We start from the raw sequence: 24022 nt of genomic DNA, 5'->3' as shown, positions 1-24022 counted from the left end.
AAGCTCTCCTTGTCTTGAAAGGTTTGCAGCCCAACAGGCCTGACAAAGCGACTTACTTGGCAAATCACAAAAAAACAGGGCTGTGGCCGTGGACCCAGTTGTCAGCCTCTCCACGTACAGTACTCTTCCGATGGAAGTCGGTCGTTGACCACATTGACCACGCCGCGCTGAGAGCACCAAGGCGGTGGACGACGGCGAGGCCGAGGAAGGGGACGACGCGGAGCCGGGGTAGACGCGGCAGTGGATGCCCACGCGGAGAGGAGTATGAGGGTTCACTGGTTCGGCTGCGGCGTGAGGCTGTCGTCGTCGCAGAATAACAGGGGGTGTGGGTGAGTAGAGGGATACCCTGGGCCAGCGGTGGGAGTAGTAGGGGGTGGTGAGGCCTCCACGGCATCACAGCCGGCCACGAGAGGCAGGAGCACGCGGCATGACCGGCGCTGCTTTGGGCGGCTGGAGCAAGAAGACCAGAGGTTGAAGAAGCACTATGGCCGTTGGATGGACATCGTACGGTCACTGGAGCTAGAATCATTCATATTGACTAAGTTGACAAAGCCCTCCGTCCTCGTCAACTTAGTAGGCCCATAGGTCAGCCACCCACTATGGTGGGTCCCAGCTAGCAGGGGGTATTCATTTTTTGGTGCGTAATAAGGAGGCACTTCCTTGCGTGCGAAGATATAGCTGGTGGGTCCGACCTGTCAGCAGGGGGAACGTTTTTTTCGCAAAATATAGAAGCCCTTCCCATGTACAGTGCACGTACAGTGCGTAATAAGGAGGAACTTTCCTTGCGTGCGACCATGGACCTCGTGGGTCCCAGCCGTCAGGCTCTCCACGTACAGTCCTCTTCCGATGACTCTCGTATGTTGACCACGCCGCGCCGAGCGCACCGAGGCGGTGGACGGCGGCGAGGCCCCAGACTAGGATGACCCGGAGATGGGGAAGACGCGGCAGTGGAGTCGCAGACGGAGAGGAGTGGGAAACTTGACTGGTTCAGGTGCGGGGTGGGCCTACACTCGGCAGAGAATAACACGAGGTGCGGAGTGGAGGGATGGCCTGGCCGTCGGCGGGGTAGCGTTTCGCTGAGGAGCGCAAAACAACGCCGCTGGACGCCGAAGGCTGGAGTAGGCGGTTCCGGCAGCGCTGGGGGAAGAAGACGAGAGATTGAAGAAGAATGCCGGCCGTTGGATGTAAATCCAACGCCTTCTTCGGCTTCGACCTACTGGCCCACATGTCAGCCAGTCCATTTGTTTTTTTAGTCCATTTGGTTGGCTGGGTGAAACAATGATGTAGCATCTATGCAGCCCGTTTAAATCCCATTTGCATTTTTCTCGAAATCTGCGGACTTGCTGGACTGGGTGAAAATATCATGTTGGGCTAGACGGAGAAATGTTATAAAAACATAAACACATGATTGCACGTCAGTAAAATTGCAAGCTTATGTACGCAATCACTAGGAGTTAACTTGCCAAGTTATATATAAACAATTATTATTATTATTTTGTAAGAACTTTCAACTTACGAAATAAAATATCATTTTAATTTGATGAGTTAATAGTACGTAGGGTATTATTATTTTTTAGGCTAGACGTGGGATAGTTGAGTTGGTTCTAGGGGAAAGTACTGGGAGAAAACTCAGTTTACATCGAAAAAGAAAGTGGGGGAAAATTCAGAGACCTGCTGGGTCCACCTGAGGAGGGGAATATGTTGGGAGGAAGGAGATTCAAAGCACGGCAGCCGAGTGAACTAGTTTTTTTTACGGACAAGTGAACTAGTTTACATACATAAGCAAATAGCCACTAAAAAAAGCAATCAGGTTAATGGGTTCTTAAAATAAATATTTCGGACAAAACAGATAATTACGACACATAGGCTAATGCATGAAACACTCAGATGATAAAGGTGCTTATAAACAGATAAAGTACAACATCTAGACCTTCCTGGCACGCTTGATCATGACGCTGCGGCTGTCCGTGTACTCATCGGTTACGGGAAGCAAACACGCCCTCATGTCCAAGATCTGCCTGTACATGTCGTAGCATGCGTATGCGTCCTTGGCCGCGTAGGTTATGTAGGCTAGATTCAGAGGTACCTCCCACGTGTTCAGGTCGTCTTCTTTCATGTTGGCGTATCAGGGGTCGATGATGGTCTCAGTGAGGTCAACCACGGAGTCCTTCTCCTGCCCGTTGCTGATGATCTTGTATTGCTTCTCGATGTCGACAAGCTTGTTGCACCAGATGGCCGAATCGTCGCGTTCTTCCTTCTCTCCACAGTAGCGAAGGTGCAGTCGGTGCTGCCGATGAAATGGGCGAATGCTCCGGAACCTGGTGCAGCCATAGGACTGAGGCGAGGCAGAGCTTCACCGAGTCCGTATCGTTGGTGTACATCACATTCAACTTGGTGCAGCCAGAGGACTGAACGGCGAACTCAAAGGGGAACTCCTTGCTGAAGTCCATATCCAGCAGGCTCACCCGTCGGATCGCCATTGGAGTCTCTTTGAGTGAACGAGTGTGTAGGCGGCGGCAGCAGTTCGTTTTTCAGCTCTTGGGGAACTAGATTCAACAGTAAGCTGAGTGTGTACAGGCGACAGCAGTTACTACCCCTCCCTCGTCCACTGCACGCCCGGCAGAAGATGCACCCTCGGCCACACGTCGGTTCACGAGCGGGTCTGTATTGGTACTGTAATAACAGGAGTTAGTGGTCACTTTACTTAAATTTAATTAGCTTTAATAGAAATTTATACTTAAAACAAGCAATGCATTCGCTCGTTCTATCAGTGCCACAAGATCAACATGCACAACAATTAGAATTATTATTCTCAGGACGCTCACGATCAGCACATTTGTCGCACTTTCACAAAGATAATACTACCAAGTTTGAACTGTTTGTTATGGTTGTTGTCCTCTGCATCATCATGCCGTGTTTCCCAGCTTGCAAGATTCAGAACCAACAAATAAGATCCAAATAATAAGTACAACAAAGATGCCTACACATCTCATTGATTCCCAGCTTGCAAGATTCAGAACCAACAAATAAGATCCAAATAATAAGTACAACAAAGATGCCTACACATCTCATTGATTCCCAACTTGCAAGATCAGAACCAACAAATAAGATTCAAATAATAAGTACAACAAAGATGCCTACACATCTCACTGATTCCCAGCTTGCAAGATTCAGAACCAACCCATTAGAGCCTTTTGATAAAGTGAATATCGGGATTAAATCCATCTTGGCTAGCCATGTCATACAATCGAAGAACTTGGCGAATGCTCTTGACCGTCACAACATCTGTAGTTGAGTATTCCTGTTTGCACAGCGCAGATAATAAAGAGCATGATTACTATAATAGTGGCACTAGTGGAAGTCAACCTGCAGCTCCACTCGATGATTCAATTCATGCCACTTTTTCTGCAGTTCGCCTGAAATGAAGCAAAGATTGCATCATTCAGCTACGGCTCATCTTGCAAAGGCTAATAAAATGTTGCACGAGATTACCAGCAGAATTTGACGGAGATTTTGGAAACTTCAATCACCATTTTGTGCAGTTCCACCAAAATTGAGAGATGTTGCCCATGTAACATTTTAGTTGAACTGCACAAGACACTCATTCCAAAAAAGTGTTTTGTGCAGTTCACCAAAAGGTCACAATAGCAACAAGGTGAAATGGATATCCCTATCTGCACAAAAAGATAGAAAGTAAACAGTTGCTGGTCAATAAGAATATACGAAACATATACAAAATGAAAAGAAGCATCTTAATTATGTTCATGGCAATCACGCAAGGACAGTAGAAATTTTAAAACGTCAGCAATGCTTCATGTTACCAGAAGCATTACGATCAACAATGAGATTCCTCAAATATGGGATTACTTTAATGGTGGCATTGTTTGTTTACCAGACACAGTAAATCAACAGCAGCTAAAGAGTTGGTTTAAGGGCATGGGACCGTGGGGACACCAGGACACTCAGCGGCGTAAAGGAGCAACTTACTTATCATACTGGGGAAAACAACAGGAGTGCCATTTGTAACACAGTTTAATTGCATCTTATCACTGGAGGCATTAGATTAACAATAACACTGGTTAGACATGTCCCTAAGGTAACAGTGTGATCGCTTCATTTTACATGCGCCCTTACATTAACAACAACAAAAGGTTGGTATAAGGACATGCGACAGTGGACGCATCAGCACAATGTACCTACAAGGAGGCATAAAGTGGTGACGCCGAGTTTGTTCATGCTATGTGAGGGCAGCAAACCTAATCCTGGAGACCTTGTACTATGTGAGGGCAGCAAATCTAATCCTGGAGATCTTTTACTATGTGAGGGCAGCAAATCTAATCCTGGAGACCTTTTACTATGTGAGGGCAGCAAATCTAATCCTGGAGACCTTTTACTATGTGAGGGAAGCAAATCTAATCCTGAGACCTTTTACTATGTGAGGGCAGCAAATCTAATCCTGAGACCTTTTACTATGTGAGGCCAGCAAATCTAATCCTGGAGACCTTTTACTATGTGATGGCAGCAAATCTAATCCTGGACATACTCTGTTGACTTGTCCACCAGCCGCCATTTTCTATCCTTTTTTCAACCAATAATAGATCTGTTCCTTATCAAGTCTGTACTACGTTTTCCCATTATTTCCCTTTTCAACCAAGAGACCAGTTGGGTATCCGGTCTCTACTACTTTCACCATATTATTTCCTCTTTGAATCAAGTCCTAGATTCATGCTACAACTTTCCCCCCTTTCTTCGTTGTTTGAACAAAGCCCTAGATTCGAATGCATGAAGTAGCTTTACCTCTAATAATACTAAAAATTTAGGTGGCTTTGGAAGAGCTGATGGGAGTAGAGAAAGATGCACATGCAGACACGTGGGGAGCTAGGGCAGTAGAGCAAGGCCGCTTTCGAAGAACTTATACCTGAGGGTCGCCGGGATGTCGGCGGTGGCAGGTCGGATCTGCGGACAATACGGCAGGGAGGAATAAGGGTCGGAGGACCTCCCGAGCCGGCGCTGTGTCGGAGAGAACGGCACAGGCAGAGGATCGGGCCCCTCCGGCAGCTGTGGGTTTCCTCCCTCGGCGGCGATGACCGCGTGAACGATGCACCTTTTAGTCCTCTACACACACCAGCCGAAGGGATCCGGCCGGATCTGTGACCAGCGGTGAGCAGAGAGAAAATGTCGCTACCGCTGTCTTGTTTATATCTGGAGAGGATGAGAGAATGAAGAGAGCAACCCTAGTAAAGCAAGCGCTCAGGCCCCTGCGTCCATATATAGTGGAGTGATTATCTTTTTTCTCTCCACAACAAGCGTTTCAATTTGTGTACGTGGCATTAAAGAAAAGAAACTCTCTATTTAAGGTGACTACTGTACGACTCCTACTTACTACTAGTAGTACTACAGTATTGTTCGCTTGTGCTCCCCACCCCTCCATTCAATGAACAACCCCACGGGTGAATAAACATACAGTAAGTACTGTATTTATATAGAACGAACAAGCTCGAACTATTTTCGCGTAGTTAAAAGTTGAGGGTGGGGCTTTTCCCGGGCAGTATGCGCGGCAGTTTTTGGGTAGGCGGTTTGACAGAGAGGCGAGGAGGGTGAGCGAGTGGGGCTGTGCGATTTGGCGGCGCGTTACTGCTGGAAAGACTTGTGATATGACCACTCACTATAGTCATGAATTATTGGCGCTCCGACCGAGGTGATGCCCCCCTTCCGTTCCGCGCTCTAATCTGGTGCATGACACGTCGACCCGGATGCTGGCTCTCCCACATGTCGGAGTAGTAAGAAGGAGCAAAGAATGATGCGGTATATACTAGTACTATACTAGAGTACTACTCAGGTCGGAGGAGTTCGAACCACGGCAGCCCAGTGAACCAGCAGTGCGAACCACGGTAGCCCAGTGAACCAGTAGTAGAAAACAATGTGGTGATATGGCCATAAAAAACAATGTGCTACGGTCCACACTGTAGCATGTATAGTAACACTCCTCTTTGTTTGGATCCCTGAGTTAGAGCTAGTTTGGGTTGAAATAGCCTCAAATTATCGAAACAAGAGGGGTTAGTTTGAGCTAGTTTGCTCTAACCCAGCTAAAAAAACTAGCCCGGTGGAGAGGTTCTAATTGGGTTAGTTATCCTCGGGCCCACTAAAAGAGAACTAAAAAAATCTCCCCTGCCCGCACCAGATCGCTCCCCCCCCCTCTCGCACGACTCCTCTCTGTTCCCCATAGGGCCGCTCGCCCTCTATCCTCCGGCCGCCCTCTCCTTCCGGCCTCCACCGCCCTACTCCGACCGCCCTCTCCCTCCGGCCTTCCAAGGTCGCCCCGCTCCCCCTTCACTAGTCATTTTTCGCCCTCTGTCATGTGCGGCGGCGGTGCATCTACCAGGGAGGTCGCGAGAGGGGTGAGTTTGTTCGTTCCTTCTCTGTCTCACGGCCATATCATTGATCTTGCTTGCTCTAGCGCTAATTCTGATTTGGGAAAGTAGATCCTGATCAAAGTTGGTATAGATTTGTGGTGCATGCATGGAATTGTTTGATGCTGCTTGAGGAGGTAATAAATCTTTCTAGAGGCCCAAAGATTCAGGTCACCTTTCTAGGTATTTCAATTTCAGGCTTGCATTATTTCTAGAGGCCCAAAGATTCAGTTCACCTTTCTAGGTATTTCAATTTCAGGCTTGCATTATTTCTAGAGGCTCAAAGATTCAGTTCACCTTTCTAGGTATTTCAGTTCCAGGCTTGCATTATTTCTAGAGGCCCAAAGATTCAGTTCACCTTTCTAGGTATTTCACTTTCAGGCTTGCATTATTTCTAGAGGCCCAAAGATTCAGTTCACCTTTCTAGGTATTTCAGTTTCAGGCTTGCATTATTTCTAGAGGCCCAAAGATTTAGTTCACCTTTCTAGGTATTTTAGTTACAGGCTTGCATTATTTCTAGAGGCCCAAAGATTAAGTTCCCAGTCGGCGGCAAGCGGCCCTGCTACCCATGTCGATGTCGACCTCAACTCGCAAGGGCCGGCGTCGGAGGGGTTCCCGAGGCTTGGGCTCTATAGAGCCTTCCTCCAGAGCGACGATGGCGAGCTCCTCCCTCGGTGCGTGAGGGGCTCCGGGCTCCCTCCCTATCGTGAATGACTTCCGTGATGAGTTAGCTCATTCTTTGTTTCATGAAGTGTTTTTTTTATTTTGTGAAGCTTGATTGATGACTTGTATGTTTAAGTGGGATATCTCATTTGTATGGACAAAGTAAAAATTATCATGTTCTGCATGCTTGATTTGTATAGATGGTTCGTTTATGTCAATTGTGAGGAGGCCACAGAAGAGCCGGCCACACCAAGAGGGTGCTTGGATCCAAGGGACTTATTTTAGTCTGACTAAAAATAGTCTCTTTAAGAGGCTAAAGTTCCAAGCACCCCTGACTAAAGAGGGGCTAAAACTAGTCTTGAGACTAAAAAATTTAGTCAGGGGTACCCCTACTAAAATGTGGATTAGTCCTCTCTCTCCTCATTTAACTCCTCTCCTTTAACACAGGCGAGTTCTGGACTGGAGGGTTTGGAGGATAATAAATGCTCATTAACTTGATTTTAGTCTCTTTAGTATTTGGATCCAAGCATGGGTGAGGCTAGCGAGTTTTAGTCCCACTACTTTTAGTCATGGAACTAAAACGTATCCAAGCACCCTCCAAATCCGGCAGGAAATAGGGTCCAAAGTAGTCAAATGATTGAGATAGAGCATTTATTGTCAATCTGACCCTGCCATCCATACACCTCTTTGGTTTAGAGTTAGTTCAGGGTTAGAATCTAACTCTAACCTCTAACTGAGTTAGAGTTCTCCTCATCTCGGTTCATCGCCATCATACTTTCCCGATTCCTGTGTTTTCAGTATCCTGCGAATCAAAGAGGCCCCTTTTTTTGCGGGAAAAATCAAAGAGGCCCTTAGACTTGTTTCGGTCCGGTCATTTTTTATAAACGTGTTATGTCCAAAATTTAATGAACGTGCTCCGGTTTCCACGAAAATAATCCGGTTTCCTGTAGTAATTCATTCATTTATTTATTCTTCTGCGGGGGGTTTGCATGTAATTCGTGAGGTCCGAAATGTAAAGTACCCCGGCATATGCTCCAAGTCGTGCATGCACTACGACCCAGATGCTCTATGTCCCACATGTCGGCGAATGGGAGCACGTGGAAATAGCCTAGGAGTACATATAGGAGGATAAATGCGTGAAATAATATGTACTGTGAAGCGTAGCCGCGGTTCGAAAAGGAGACCTAAAGTGATGACAGCTATAGGTCGCACGCACCCAACTAGTGGTACTAGACATATGACTAATTTTTCCCTCAAAAAAAAAGAGAGGCACGAGTGCTCAGTACTCCTATTCTATAAACACAAGTCCCATCTGACAACAGCGTCTGTGCTACAGCTAGCTCTCCTCCCTCGTTTCTCTCTTCTAATTCTAAACTCGGTCGACGCCCGGTGGGCGGGGTGGGTTTGCTCAACTGCGGCCACAGCTCACAGTGAAAACGTTACGACTGGAATAAAAATGCCATATACTCCCTCTGTTCATAAATATAAGCCTTTTTAGATACTATTTCAAATGGAATACAGCATACACATGTATGTAGACATAGTTTAGAGTGTAGATTCACTCATTTTGCTCCGTATGTAGTAGTCACTTGCTGGAATCTTTAGAAAGACTTATATTTGGGAACGGAGGGATTACTATACTAATAAAACATTATGGCCACGAGGCGATGCAGTGCTGGTTACAGGAGGCAAGAAGAGATGCATCCATCGACGACGTCCACCTCCTCGACTCAGGGCGCCGGCCCACCGAACGGCGCCTAAGTAGCAGCGGCTTTCGTGGCCAGGTCGACGTGCTTCGGAACAATGGCGTCCAAAGATTCCAGCCGCTAGAATAAGGCCAACGTCTTTCTGTCCTTGCTTGCCTTGTAGTGGCCTATGTAGACGATTTCCTCGTAGACGTGGATGTGTAGGTCAACGGTTTCTTGCATGGCGAGGCGCTGCGCGGTGAGCGCGGCCTCGAGGTGAACATTCTTCGTCGCGACCTCCGGCACCTACAGGGCCACCAGGGCTTGAAAGAGTTCGTCACCATGGAGGCCGATGAGGGTGGCAGGCAATGAGGAGCCTGGGCGCGCGGGCTGGAGCAGTACGGCAAGGTCGTCCGCGTGCTTCTTGACGGCAGTGAACTTGCGGATGGAGTTGACCGTCATGTCATCCATGCGAGAGGCGAAGCTGGCGTCTGCGAGGGCTACGATGCGTGCGGTCGCCAGCACCGTCTGGAAACGCTGCGCGGTGCGGGGCCGCAGGCCGGCGCCTTGGATGATTTGGCACAGCCAACTACCGCTCGCGTCCATCGCCTCCATAGGTGCTTGTGGCTTCTGGTCACTTGGTCTTGGATTGGAGTGAGCAGTGTTGCGCAGTGACTTGGGAGTAGATGGATTGGAGTGGTGGGCGCCTTAATTATATAAGAGTCCAAACTGTGTTGCATTCACATCATGCTGGCTCTATTCTGCTTCTCCAATTAATTCCCTCTGCATGTAATTGAGAATGCATCATTGACCGTTCAACGTCTCGGGAACCGCTACCCTCTCCCTCCTTGGCATTCAAGCACCTATGGACCCGTCGACGACGAGGTGCCTATGGTGACTTCGTAAATTTCAAGATGATAGTGTCGTGCGTGTGTGCGTTCATAGGGGTGAGTGTATGCGCGTGTATATGAGCGCTTGCGTCTATACTGTGTAAAAAAACGTAAATGCGTGTCAAAAAGAGACTAGTCAGTATACTCAATATTGTGCACCTCGGAGAGGAAAACGATAGAACTAGTACGTATTTATTTACGGTGCAGATTCACTCATTTTGCTCCATATGTACTCCATCTCGGTGTAGTCTAGTCACTTGTTGAAATCTCTAGAAGGGCAAATACTCCTTTCTGGTTTACAGGGCTATACTAGCAAGTAGTTGTACGTACTAGTACAATAGTGGGCTCACATAGCAATTTTGTCTCATGCAAGAGCCTGGCTGTATGCGTGCTCCAATGTTCGCAACTGCAACTTTCGGTTTGCGCTTGGCTCTTCGCCTCTTCGAGAATACGAACAATGATGTTACTACTACTGCTTCTACAGTGTCGAATCCACTGCTGCATGTCCGTCCACCGCGAGTGGGACGGATAGCTTGTTGTAGAAGTACTACTAAGCAAAAGCCTGTCCTCGTTTGCGAGCAACCGCGCGCATGGGTGAGGGAGAAGGCGTGTAGTAAAATCAAGCTTCTCCTCGTTGGACGAGTTGACGTGACACATCATAGCACTGGCCCCACATGCTTGCCTCTAAACTTGGCTGAAAGACCCGCAGTGTACAATATATTTGCTGCAACCTCTAACATTTACCCACCACAAATTAAAATATATGTGGCCGTATGCATCGTTCTGATGCAAAGGTCGGGGAGTCCCCCCTTTTCGAAAAAAACAAATTAAAATATATATTCCTGTCTTGACCAGATGAGCGTGCAAACTACAATCACCAGGGTGTCAGGTAGGGCCAGAAGACTATTTTAAATTTTTTTAAACTTCGAGACGGCCATATAGCATGGAGCCGACCCCAACGATTTTAAGCTTACAGGCACGGTACACGCTATCCTAGACTACTCTACACATGAAACTGCCACACGAGCATCCGGGCTGCGTTTGGCTCTTCGCCTCTTCGGGAAGTCGAACAATGATGGAGTACTACTGCACTAGAGGAGTACTACAGTACGCTTCTGGCCATCTGACATCGATTGAACTGCTGCATGTCCACCGCGTGCGGGAGGGAGAGCGTGTAGCGAAAGCTTCTCCTAGTCTTGCCAGCCACCACGCTCATGGGCGAGGGAGGGACGCTCCTGCCTTTGCGTGTATGACAGGTGGGCCCGACAGGTGTGTGGCCAACCTGTCATACAGCCAAAGGCAGGTGCAGTTAAGTCCGCGAGGGAGAGGATAATCAAACTTCTCGTTGATGTATGAGTTGACGCGACACATCAAAGCACTGCACTCGATATATTTCAATAATTTGCGTTTACCGATGCATTAATTACAACGCATGCATGCATGCCGTGACTCTCCTTTTTGATACTTGCATGTGTTGATTTAATGCACCTTGAAGTAGTATAAAATATGTGATGGTAAAGCTTTGTAATACCCCGGCCCAAGTCGAGAGATGGTTGTGCACGAGGAGGGCGAGATCATGCAGACCGAACAGGACCCGACGATGGAGCTCTCTAAGGTCTTGATGGACCTCACCGTGCTCCACTGCCCCTTGTGCCTTCGCCCCTTGATGCCTCTATTGTATGAGGTTCGAATACACCTCGTCCGTTCGGCTGATTGAGCAAGGTGCAGGTTTCTTGATTGATGTGTTGTTCGATTGATTTCTACAGTGCAAGGGAGGGCACCTGGCCTGCGCAGACTGCCGCGTCGAGCGCCCCGGGAACCAGCGGCAGTGCCAGAAGTGCGAGCGCGGCGGTGGCTTCGACGTGCGGAACATGGCGGTGGACTCCGTCCTTTCGTCGGTGAGGGTGGAGTGCCCGCACGAAGGCTGTGGGCTCTACGTCACTTACCACAAGCTCGCTGATCACCAGAGCGTGTGTCCGCTCGCGCCCTGCAAATGCCCCGTGCCCGTCTGCGGCTATGAAGGCCCGCCGCCGGCGCTCTACCACCACATCAGCACAGCACATCCCATGCCCGTGCACAGGATCCAGTACGGCAAGGTGCTCCAGCTGCAAGTGCCACTGTCGGAGCCACGGGTCTTGCTGTTCGCGAAGGAGGACCGCCGCGCGTTTTTCTTGGTCGGCGGCGTGCTCGACATCGGCGCGCCTATCGCTGTGTCGGTCATCTGCATCGGAGCGGGGGCGTCCCCACTGCCGCACTACGTGGCCAAGCTGTGGGCGAACGGCCCGCCGGGGGAGCCCAAAGGCACGACCGACGCCGTCAAGGTGGAACTGGAGGTGACAAGCAGCAAGGATCCCGGCGACGTCGACGTGCAGGAGCTGACCTCTTGACAGTTCCGCCCAAGCTGCTGGCCGGGGCTAAGCTTGTGTCCCTCCACATTCAGATTGACAAGCTCACGTCCTAAATGTTTCTACAGTGGCTTCTGTTTATCTTAGTAATATGCTAATATAGGGACTACCTTGGTCTACTTTAGCTTAAGAAATGGTGGATTTTGGTGGCGATGCAGCAATTACTTCGACATCAGATCAGTAATTTCCAATAGTCGAACGGATATTTTGTGTCTGTTGGATATAAAGTTCCTTTGGGTAAGAAGTACTACTTGTCATCAAAATGGATAAAAGGAGATGTATGTAGACGTATTTTAGTTCTAGATACGTCCCTTTTTATCCATTTTAATGACAAGCACTCCCTCCGTTCCACAATACATGCCTTCCATTTGTCAAAATATAGATGTATCTAGACATGTTTTAGTATATAGGTACATCCATGATAGAGCCAATCGGATGGTTGAGAACACCACAATTCGTGGCTACAGATGCGTGTGTGACTCCCAGATGCAGAGGCCGGGGGTCATCATCCTCCTTTTCGAGAAAAAACAGACGCGTGTGTGAGAGCTCACCACGCGGCTATTCCTGTCGAACACCCCATTAACCGTAAGATATGTATACGACGGTGCCAGTTATTGCACGTACACAGCAGTACTCCCTCCTTTCCGGTTTATAGGGCTTAATTCAAAAATCTCACCAACCAAGATGGTGAGTGGTGGAATACTTTTTGTAGTTTGCAAAAGCACCTAATTAATGCTCTTGTTTTTCTCAAAAAATTATGTTTATCAATGCATTAATTGCAATGTATGCATGCATAAAGTACATGCATTGGTCAATTTTCTCTTAATACTTGCATGCAATGATTTAATGCACCTTGGAATCTGAACATGTGTTGGGGAACAACCAAATTGAGCCTTATAAAATGGAAAAACTAAAATTTTGAGATAAGCCCTATAAAACCGGAAAGGAGGGAGTAGAAAAAGAAGTACTCCATCCGGGAATAGTGCCGCACTTCGAAACTAGAACCGTCAATAAATTTTGAGCTTGCGTCTCGTCACATTCCAAATTACTCCACGCTATATTGAATTGCAAACCTGTTCACACCGATCACAACCTAAACGGTTTCCCACTTAGGAGCGTATTAGTACCACGCTATATTGAATTGCAAACCTGTTCACACCGATCACAACCTAAACGGTTTCCCACTTAGGAGCGTATTAGTACTCGGTTATAAATACTAGTATGCCAAGATGACTGCACATTCCTCCTCAACTCCTCAACCACAAAAACAAACAAGTCATTCAGCATCCTTCCCTTGCGTCTGCCATGGCCAGCGTGAGTTCTGGGTCAAGAGAATGCCACCAGGGAGAGGCGAGCACGGAAGAGGAAGCACGAGAGATGTCCCGCCACGCTGTGAGAGCAGCCGACATGTCCCGCCGCGCGGAAGTAGCAGCACAGAGGTCCCGCCGCGCCGCTGAAGCAGCACGGAGGTCAGGCCGCACCGTCGATGCAGCAGACTGGTCCGGCCGCGTCGCGGAAGCAGCAGAGATGTCCCGCCGCGCCGCGGCGGCCTGGGAAAATTTCTCGCGGGCAGGCGACGACTGTTACAGGCGCATGCATGCGATCGTCCATAGCTAGATGGATCAGATCTCCGGCTGGGCGAGGTTGCAGGACGACATGAAAGCCTCATTTGAACAGGCTACCGGCGTCATCCGGCAACTAAGGGAGGGCAATGAGAGGCTCCGGGCCGAGCACGACCTGCTGAGGGAGAGGATCGTCCGAAGTGCAGACCATCAGGAGGAGACCAGTGCCTTGTAGAAGAGGACCGGCATCATCGTCAAGAAACTTATGGACGAGAATGACATGCTCCGCAACGAGTGCCAAAGGCTGGTGCAGGAATCCGTGGATGTTCTCAAGTAGCGTCTTGAGGACACGAAGAGCTCATCGCCGCTCACCGCGGAGACTAGTTCCCGCGGCCTGCAGCAGCGCATCAGGAAAGTAGAGATCAGCGAGCCAGATCCTTGTCTTCCTTCTTCTTTTGCCCTTGTGTATTTCGGGTGTATCCGCATGTGGCTTTTTTAATTATCTTTCTAATTATGTAAGACAATTAATCGTCCTTATCTTTCTGTGGAAGATCAATGTTGCGAGGCTGGAATGAAGAAAACACTTGCTGTGGCGACCCTGGCGTTGATGTTCTTCTAGTTGCTGCTGGGCTTCCTTCAGTTTCCTGGTTTCTTTTGATGTAATAATCGGTTTAGGATGTGGATTGTGTCATCGGTTGTGAAATGTTGGGTTCTAGCGCGGATGTTTGGCCTTTGTTGGCCTCTTGGGATGTTGCGATTTCAATCTGGTAGCTTTTAGTCCTTCGTGTTAGGCTGGAGTTGTGCTGAACTTCTTGTGAATTGTGGTGGTTTTCAGTAATGAAAATCGGAAGGGGCAAGCCCTTCTTTGATCAAAAAAAAATTAATCGTCCTTATATATTCATCAGTCTTGCTATAAGTCGCAGTAGATGCTATATAGGTCCGTCGAATCTTACATCAAGATCTGTGCTTTCAGATTTTCTTTTTTCTCTCTTAAATCTCAGTCGAGTGAGACATAGCCACGCCATTAAACAGAGGCTCGGGCGCCATTAATGGAGACCTTGGGAGAGAGGTGGACGGCAGATGGAGGTCAAAGGGCTCTCCTCCCGATAAGCACGCGCAGGGGTCTGATCGCACGCCTCTCGTACTCAAATAGCTACCCTGCATGGCGCCTCCTAGCTAATAAAAAATGGGGACGCGTGGCGGCACCTAAATGGTACTAGTAAGTAGAATGCCCACGGTTTCAATAATACTTGTGTTTCCGATTGTCACGTGACAGCACTTGTTCCAAAATGACTTTGTTGATTGTTAATGTGTGCGCCTTCGCAAATCGGACTGCAAATTTACCACAGCATGTTGGTGCCATGTCATGGCACCAAGCCAAGTTTCATTATTTTCATGCATGTTTTGGATTTACAGGAATTAAAAAACTAAGTTTCTCAATGTTTCCAACCCAGCCACGACGCCCAGAATTTTGAATTTCATTCCCATTTCTTGCATGGAACCTAGAAATTTACCCAAGGACACACATGTGATTTTTCAACCAACTTTGGTGCACTGGAACATGTGCTTGTATTTCAAATTTGAATTATGCACACAAAGGTGACACGTTCCCTCCCAGAACCACGAGCCTTCTTGAGAGAAGCTCCGATTTGCAAGAAGCTTATACCAAAAAAATTTCCTATTCGGCCAATTTTTTTTACCACGGCATGGTACTACCATGACATGACACCATGCCAAGTTTCATGATTTTAAAACCAAGTTTCTCAATGTTCTTGACCGAGCCACGATGCCCAGATGTTTGAATTTTATTCTCATTTTTTGCATGGGACCTACTCCCTCCTTCCATCTATATAGGGCCTAATGTGTTTTTCAAGACAGCCTTTGACTATTGACAAGATTAATAGCACATGAGATGGATACTATGAAAATTATAATATTGGAAGCTCCTTTGACATACAAATTTGAAGGTATGCTTTGTGTAAGTTGCATGTCATATATTATTGCTCTAACGTTTGGTCAAAGTTAGCCTCGAAAAACGCATTAGGACCTATATAGATGGAAGGAGGGAGTAGAAATTCACCTGAGGACACAAATGTGATTTTTCAACCAAATTTGGTGCACGGGAGCATGTGCTTGTAGTTCAAATTTGAATTATGCACATTGAATGACCAAAAACTCAATTAATGTGTAAATAAGGCCAAACGAAGCCGGAATAATTCCAAAATTTAACAGGGCACTCATGTAGTTCTATGTTGCCTTTGTAAATAAACTCAAGGGGGACACGTATATCGTTTCGCACTCAAAGGTGGCACGTTCCCTCTCAGAACCACGAGACTTCTTGAGAGAAGCTTCGGTTTGCAAGAAGCTTATACCAAAATCTGTTCCTATTCGGCCAATTTTTTTACCACAACATGGTAGTACCATGACATGACATCCATGCCAAGTTTCATGATTTTCAGACGTGTTTTGGATTTAAAAGAATTTTAAAACCAAGTTTCTCAATGTTCTCGGCCGAGCCACGATGCCCAGATGTTTTAATTTTATTCTCATTTCTTGCATGGGACCTAGAAATTCACCCAAGGACACAAATGTGATTTTTCAACCAACTTTGGTGCACGAGAGCATGTGCTTGTAGTTCAAATTTGACTTATGCACATTAAATGACCAGAAACTCAATTAATGTATAAAAAATGACAAACGAACCCGGAATAATTCCAAAATTTAACAGGGCACTAATGTAGTTCTATGTTGCCTTTGTTAAGAAACTCAAGGGGGGCAGCGTATATCGTTTCACACTCAAAGGTGGCACATTCCCTCTTAGAACCACGAGCTTCCAAATCGGCCCAATTTTTTTACCACAACATGTTAGTGCCATGACATGACACCATGCCAAGTTTCATGATTTCCAGGCGAGTTTTGGATTTACATGAATTTAAAATCAAAGTTTCTCGATGTTCTCGGCCGAGTCATGACGCCCAGATGTTTGAATTTCATTCTCATTTCTTCCATGGACCTATAAATTCAACCAAGGACACACATGTGATTTTTCAACCCACTTTGGTGCACCGGAGCATGTGCATGCAATTCATATTTAGATTATGCACATTAAAAGTCTAGAAACTCAATTAATGTATAAAAAGGCGAAATGAACCCGAAATAATTCCAAAATTTAACAGGGCACTCATATAGTTCTATGTTGCCTCTGTAAATAAAATCAGGGGGGAGGCAGCGTATATCGTTTCGCACACAAAGGTGACACGTTCCCTCTCGGAACCACGAGGCTTGTTGAGAGAATCTTCGGTTTTGCAAGAGGCTTATACCAAAACTTGTCCCAATTCAGCCAAAAATTATACGTATGAAAACAGGGTTTTGATTATCCCAAACATCTCGCTACCTAGACCAATAATGTACTATGATTTCAATTCAACATAAAATGGATACAAATATTTGAATTGGAGAGCGTATGGTACATGTAGTTCATAGTGAAATATGATTACTGCTATATGTATGTTTTTTGTTATCAAGATAATATTTAAATTATTGTATAACTTGACAACAATCGTATTCAAATAAGGAAAATTGATTCAAATTTAGTCCATATGGTAGACGACAATATATATGTTCACATGGTGGAGTAAAATGTTCATATATGATGGAAGATCAAAATGTACGACTACATCAATTATAAACCGCAAGGTCACCTAACGATATATTCGAATTCAACATAACGTGGATTCAAAAATTGAAATTCGAGATCATGGCATCTGTAATCATATAAAAAGGGACATTACTCTTTCTTTGGTGGGAATTGATTTGTTTTTTGTTGTTGTTGAGGGAAGTGCGAATCGATTTGGTACTGTGCAGGGTAATCTTGTTCTCCCGATTTTTTTTACATTTTTCTTGTATTTTTTTTCAATGGCATCTATAGCAATATAGTAAAAGGGGACATGACTCTCTTGTGTCTTGTATGAATTGTTTTTTTACACGTTTAGTTTGTTCTGCCGAACAAGGAATCCGCACCTTGTTATCCCGAAATTTTCAAGCTCAAGTATCTTTTGTCTCACCTGCTTTGAAACTCCCGCTTCTTCCACCCGCGCTGCGCCTTGTTATCCCGAAATTTGGACGCGCGCGAGAACTCCCTCCTCATCCGAAATCGCTCCCGCAGCCCAGACACGCGAAATCCCCCTTCTACCCCTCAGTCGGAACTGAAGCTCCACGTCGTGGTGTCAAAACCGGTGGGGGTACGCTGGTAACTTACCCTACATTTCGGACAAGCGCGTCTCTAAGCTTGGCTCCCCCTCTCCCTTCGCCCCCCATTCGTACACCAAGGCCGCCAAAACCCGCGAAACCCCACGCTCCTCCGTCGGCCTCCCGACCGCCGCCCAGCCGGAGACTCTTCCCCGACTACGTCGTCCACCGCAACAGCTCGTCGTCCCTCATCCACCGCACCGGATGAGGATCCGTTGTCGATCTCGTCGTCCCGCAGGATCAGTCGCCCCGTCCTCCACCTCCAAGGAGCTTCCCCGATGTTCGCCTCGTCTATCGCGCCACCTCAATCCCCACAGCGCTGTCTTGACCTGCCCCACCGGAACCGCAGCACCCTCACCAATTCCTCCGATGAAGCCGAGGCCAACTCGGCGCCACCAAGGAGGTTCTGCACTCACCGCTGCATTTTATCTTTTATTCGATCTCACGGGGCTGCCGGTGCTCGATACCGAGCAGACATGGTGTGTCTCCATCGACGGCGCTGTCGCCGGCCACATCATCCACGGCGTCTCTCCCCCATGTCATTGCTTCCTCGGCGGCGACTTCAACAACGGCACTAGCTGTAGCTGCTCCGGCTCTCGCTCGCACTGCGGCTCTGTTCTTGCTGTCGGTCGCGTTGCTGCACTGCTCCTGCTTTCGTTCATGCTGCTGCTCTGCTCTTGCTCTCGCTTGCGCTGCTGCTGCTGCTGCACGACCTCCGACAGCTACAGGAGTTGCTGCTTTAGCACTCGCTCGCGGTGCTACTGCATGACTTGCTCTTTGCTAGTGCATTCCCTGCTCGAGCGTCTGCTGATTTAGATCACTGCTTCTCTGCTACTAGTGCTCGAACGCCCTAAACATCTATTGCAATGCTCTGTTACTAGTTCAAACAGTTTCGACAGTAAAATTCAGTTTCGACTGTGAAGTTCATTTTCTTTAGTTAAGTTCAGAGTGAACAGTACTTACAGCATTTGTCGGAGCGGCCGTGGCGCGGCTAATGCGTTTTACATCTAGCACTTTTTGGTGATGTATTTTACATCATCTATTGCAGATGATATTAGGGTCCCACTTCAGATTAACGTTGTTTGTCTTGTCATGCTTCAGCCTCGTCGCCGTACACCTTAGCGGAGCTGCTCCAACGACGGAACCGTCCATCACAGCGGAGCAGTACCCTCGGCGCCGTTTCCAGAGGCCTCGGATCTTCTTCCCCGCCTCCGACAGTCACACCAGCATCATCACCATCCTCCACGTCCAACCCAATGATGCTGAGGTCCACAAGGCTATGCCAAAGAGGTTGTACACTCGTCGCATTAGTTTGTTTCTCCATTCCTCTGTTCTTCCAATTCATGTGAGCCAAACACCCAGGTTGACTGAAATCCTATGTTTCCAAATGCTCTGTTTTGCACGTGCATTCCTATCCAATTCCTGTGTTTTTCCTGTCCCTGCATTTATAGAATCCTCCAATTCTAAGGAGCCCTTACAGATTTACTTCATTTTCAGATAGGTGTCAAAGTAAACTATGTGTGTTATGTCCTGCTCCTGCCGTGCCGTCATCCACCCCACCTGAGGTGCACCATCGACAGAAGCGTTCACTGCAGCAGAGATCCCCCTGCAGACTTCCTTTCGCCGCCTCAGATCATCTTCCCCGTTGCCGGCAGCCATGCCAACTGCATTACCATCATCGACTAAGCAGATGAACCTGAGGACTACACAGTTCCGGAAGAGAGGTCACAGTCTTTCATGTTTGCTTATGTTATACATCGATTATTATTACCTGCTACTTTATCATTCAATCTTGAGTTTTGAATTGCCCATGGGTCTCATATCGAGCCAGCAACGAATAGTATCTGTCTACTATCTGGTTCATCTGGGGTCTTCTATGTGGTTCATGTTGGGTGGGCAACAAACAATAGATGATCCATTGTCTATCTTTTTAAACTGAAGCTATAATCTACCTGCTATCATTAGTTTTGGATCCATCCACTCGTTTGCTACCATCAGTCTTGATTTTTGCTGCACCCCTTAGGCCTTTCAAAATCTAACTATTTTTTTATTATGCATGTCAGATATTGTACACAATTGTACTGAACATGTAGAGAAAAAGAGAAGACCGTTGCGTGCGAATATAATGTCATGCAGACGCCGCTCCATGGTGGGCGAAGTGCCCCCCTCCTGCATTTCCAGATTGTATTCCAGAGGAAGATAACTGTTCAGATGGAGATTCAGAAGGAGCCGACCACGCCTGTTTACCACCTGAGGTGTTTGCTCTAACCTGGCATGCTGATGTTGGTCATATCATGCATATGGCGCCTTGCATTGCTTACATTATACATCTTATATGTAATCAGCTTAGTTTAGATTTGCTTTGTGTGAATGCCACCTGTTTGGTTTCTATATCATACTCCCACCATTCCTAAATATTTGTCTTTTTAGAGATTTCAACAAGTGACTACATACGGAACAAGATGAGTGAATCTACACTCTAAAATATGTCTATATACATCCGTATGTGGTAGTCCATGTGAAAACTCTAAAAAGACAAATATTTAGGAATGGAGGGAGTATATGGGAATTATGCAATGCCATCTTCTTTAGCCAGGCATCATATACGTGAATCATGCAATGCCATCCTGTTTAGCTAGTCATCGTATATGTGAATTGTATTGTGCCATATTTTTTCCATAATGTATTCCATTTGTCAATAATGTTTATACATTCATCTACTCTTCCTATGCATCAGCCATTTGAGTCGGTCATGGGAAAATCTGGAGTGAAAACAAGGTCTTCTGAGCAGTCAGTGCTACCTGTCGATGCAGATTTCTTGCTGGTTACAGATAGCTCCTCAGAGGAGGATTCACAGAGAGATGCCCAGTCATATTCCCCCCCCCCCCCGAGGTGCATGCTCTAACTTGGCTGGGTTATATTGCTCATATCATGCATATGGTGTCTTGCATTGCCATGCCATCTGCTTAGATTAGACATGCTTTGTGTGAATGCCTCTTGTTTGCTTTCTATATCAGATATGTGAATTATGCAATGCCATGTTTTTCAGCCAGTTATCATATATGCGAATTATGCACCGCCATGGAGCCAGGCATCATATATGTGAATTATCTCATGCCATCTTTTTTTTCATTACGTATTCCATTTGTCGACAATCTGTGTATATTGAACTACTCTTCATGTGTATCAGCTATTTGAGCCGGTTATGGAAAAATCTGGAGTGAAAACAAGGTCTTCAGAGCAGGCAATGGTACCTGTTGAAGCATATATCTCAATGGTTACAGGGAGCTCCTCAGAGGAGGATTCAGAGACAGATGACTAGTCCTATATCCCACCTGAGGTGTATGCTCTAAGTTGCAATGTTTATATTTCTCATATGATGCATATGGTGTCTTGCATTGCTTAGTTTAGACATCATATGCACAATATTGAATTCTATCTGCTTAGTTTAGAGATCATACATGCGAGTGCCAGCTGCTTAGTATATGAATCAATTATGTCAATTATATCATGCCATCCTGTATACTTAGACAACATGTATGTGAATTATTTCATCCCAACCTATTTTAGAAAGACATCATATAGTTTTGTCATGTCATCCTGCTTAGGTACTCATCATATGTTGAATTATGCCATTATATCATGTTAAGTTATCCATCATATATCTGAAACTGTGTCATGCTATCCTGTTTAGTTAGGCATCATATATGTGAAATTGTGTCATGCTGTCCTGTTTGGTTAGACAACATATATGTGAATTACCACATCTGTCTATCATACAATGTTTGTACGTTCAATTTCTTTACTTGTTTATCAGCCATTTGAATTGGAGGGGGTGATGGCAGTATCTAAGGGAGCAAAAACCCGTTCTTCACAAAAGACTGTGCTACCCGTCGATGTAGATAGAACCAATGTTGTACTGGCCCACAAACTAGCCCCACCACACATAATCGAGACTCTTCCAGATTGCACACTTACACCGTTGGGCAGAGAACCAGCTACAACCCATCTAACCGCAACCCCAGCGGATAGTAACCCACTTATAGTTGACAAAGCACCATGTCCACCACAGAGTACCCCCACACGAGCAGTTTGTAAAGCTACTGCAGTGCCCAAAGCACGAAGACCACCAGAGCTAACCCAAACTCCACGTATAAAGCAGAAGAGCAATTGTTCTCAGGTCAGATTCCGTAGCTATGGTCCATACTCCTTTGCTGTTGCATCACTGTATTTACTCATACCAACTACTTTCGAATTGAAGGATCCAACTGAAACTCCAATGGCGCAACAGGTATGTTTTAAACCTATTTCTTTAACTGGATTGCTGTTCTAACTTCTTGCTCTATGTTGATTTCAGTTTAAGTTGTATAAACAGTTATGTTCTCATGTGATGCACATTACAAGTGCTGCCAATGCTGTGTAGTTTCTCACACTTATATTCTGTCTATGCTGCTATGTCTTAAAAATATATGAGTTGAACTGTGTCTCTATCTTGATTAGGGAACATAAACTAGAATGATATGGACAATACAGTGACCATAGTACATAGATATATGTTTGTTTCATGCTGTTATCCTGTCCACCTTACTACTGAACCGGTTTACCAAAATGAGTTTCGTATACTACAAGCTAAACCTGTGATGTGTCTGCTTGTTTCTCTTGTAGTATGCAAACAGAATATTGGAGAAGAGCACCCCACTATGCAATGGTAGAGAAAGTAATGCAGATAAGGTTCAAGATAGTGAGACAACCCTGTTGGTCTCCAAGAAAGGTGATAAAAACGATCTTGTAGACAGTGAGAAAACCCCACAGTCCTGCGTTGATGTAGTGTTCGAGTTACTGGCCAGTACCGCTGGCATAAGCTCTTCGAACTCGCTGCCTAAATCACTTCGGCTTCTTCAGCCTCAGCTACAAGCTGAAAGGCATCAATCAGCTGTGCTGCGGCAAGAAGCCGAAGGACTGAGGAAGTCCCTGCAGAATTCAGATGCGTACTTTCTTGTGCAACAGCAAGCGCTGGAGGATTTAAGCGTCAAACAAGAGAAAGTTAATAAGCTTGCTAAGCATCTTGCCAGCATTATGGGTACCCAGGATATTGTTTCTTGAACTCTTCTGAAGTGGTTTCAGTTCTGGACTTGTTTTGCTGCGGCGTTTATATGCTGCTTTGTTCCCTATATTTGCACTGGTGGCGAACTTTGATGCCCAGTGGATGTAATATGTGTAATAGTCGTGATAGCCTACCATAAGTTGCTTGCTTATTTATTTCCTTGTTGTCTTGTTTATTTGTTTGCTTGTAGTCAGTGCAGTTCTTTTTCCGCGGTTTGTTAGTGGCTGCAATAACCTATTTTTTAAAACTAGGCCACAATAACCATGGGCTAATATTTACTGTAGTGACACTGGGCCTCCTACGGGCAGTAGAAACAGTGGGCCTTCTACGGGCCGTAGAAACAGTAGGCCTTCTACAGGCCATAGAAACAATGGGCCTTCTACGGGTCGTATCATCAATGGGCCTTATACGGGCCGTATGATCGGTTGGCCAAACATGGGCCAATAACAGGCCGCATTATGGCCGTAAACGGGCTAGAGTTGGAATCGTCCGTTCATGGGCCGACCATAACGGGCCATCGTTAATACGTCGTATTTGATGACGCTATGAAAACGGCCCAACGTATTAACGGACCACAAACGGGCCGACTGTAACCATGGGCTGAATTTGGCCCACAAGCAAAAAATGACAGTAATGGGCCGTAAGTAAACAAATGCTGGAAATGAGCCCAAGAATAAATGGGCTCTGAGAAGGCCGAAAGATAACATGGGCTGGAAACGGCCCAACGGAATAACGGGCCGTTAATGGGTATAAAGTGATACACTGTTCATTACGGGCCAGTTTCACCACGGGCCGTTAATGGGTATAAAGTGATACACTATTCATTACAGGCCAGTTTCACCACGGGCCGTTAATGGGTGCAAAGTGATACACTATTCATTACAGGCCAGTTTCACCACGGGCCGTTAATAGGCCAAGAGTTACATAGGGCCTCATATGGGCCGAAAGACGTCATGGGCCATACATGGGCCAGAAGTGAAAATGGGCTGGAATCATATTGGATGGCCCAGATGACGCTACTGGGCCTAATTCGGATAGGGCGTAACGGGCCTTGG

Source organism: Aegilops tauschii, chromosome 3 (assembly GCF_002575655.3).
Source record: "Aegilops tauschii subsp. strangulata cultivar AL8/78 chromosome 3, Aet v6.0, whole genome shotgun sequence".
Taxonomy (NCBI): domain Eukaryota; kingdom Viridiplantae; phylum Streptophyta; class Magnoliopsida; order Poales; family Poaceae; genus Aegilops; species Aegilops tauschii.
The sequence above is the reverse complement of the archived record's forward strand: the minus strand, read 5'-3'. Positions refer to the sequence as shown.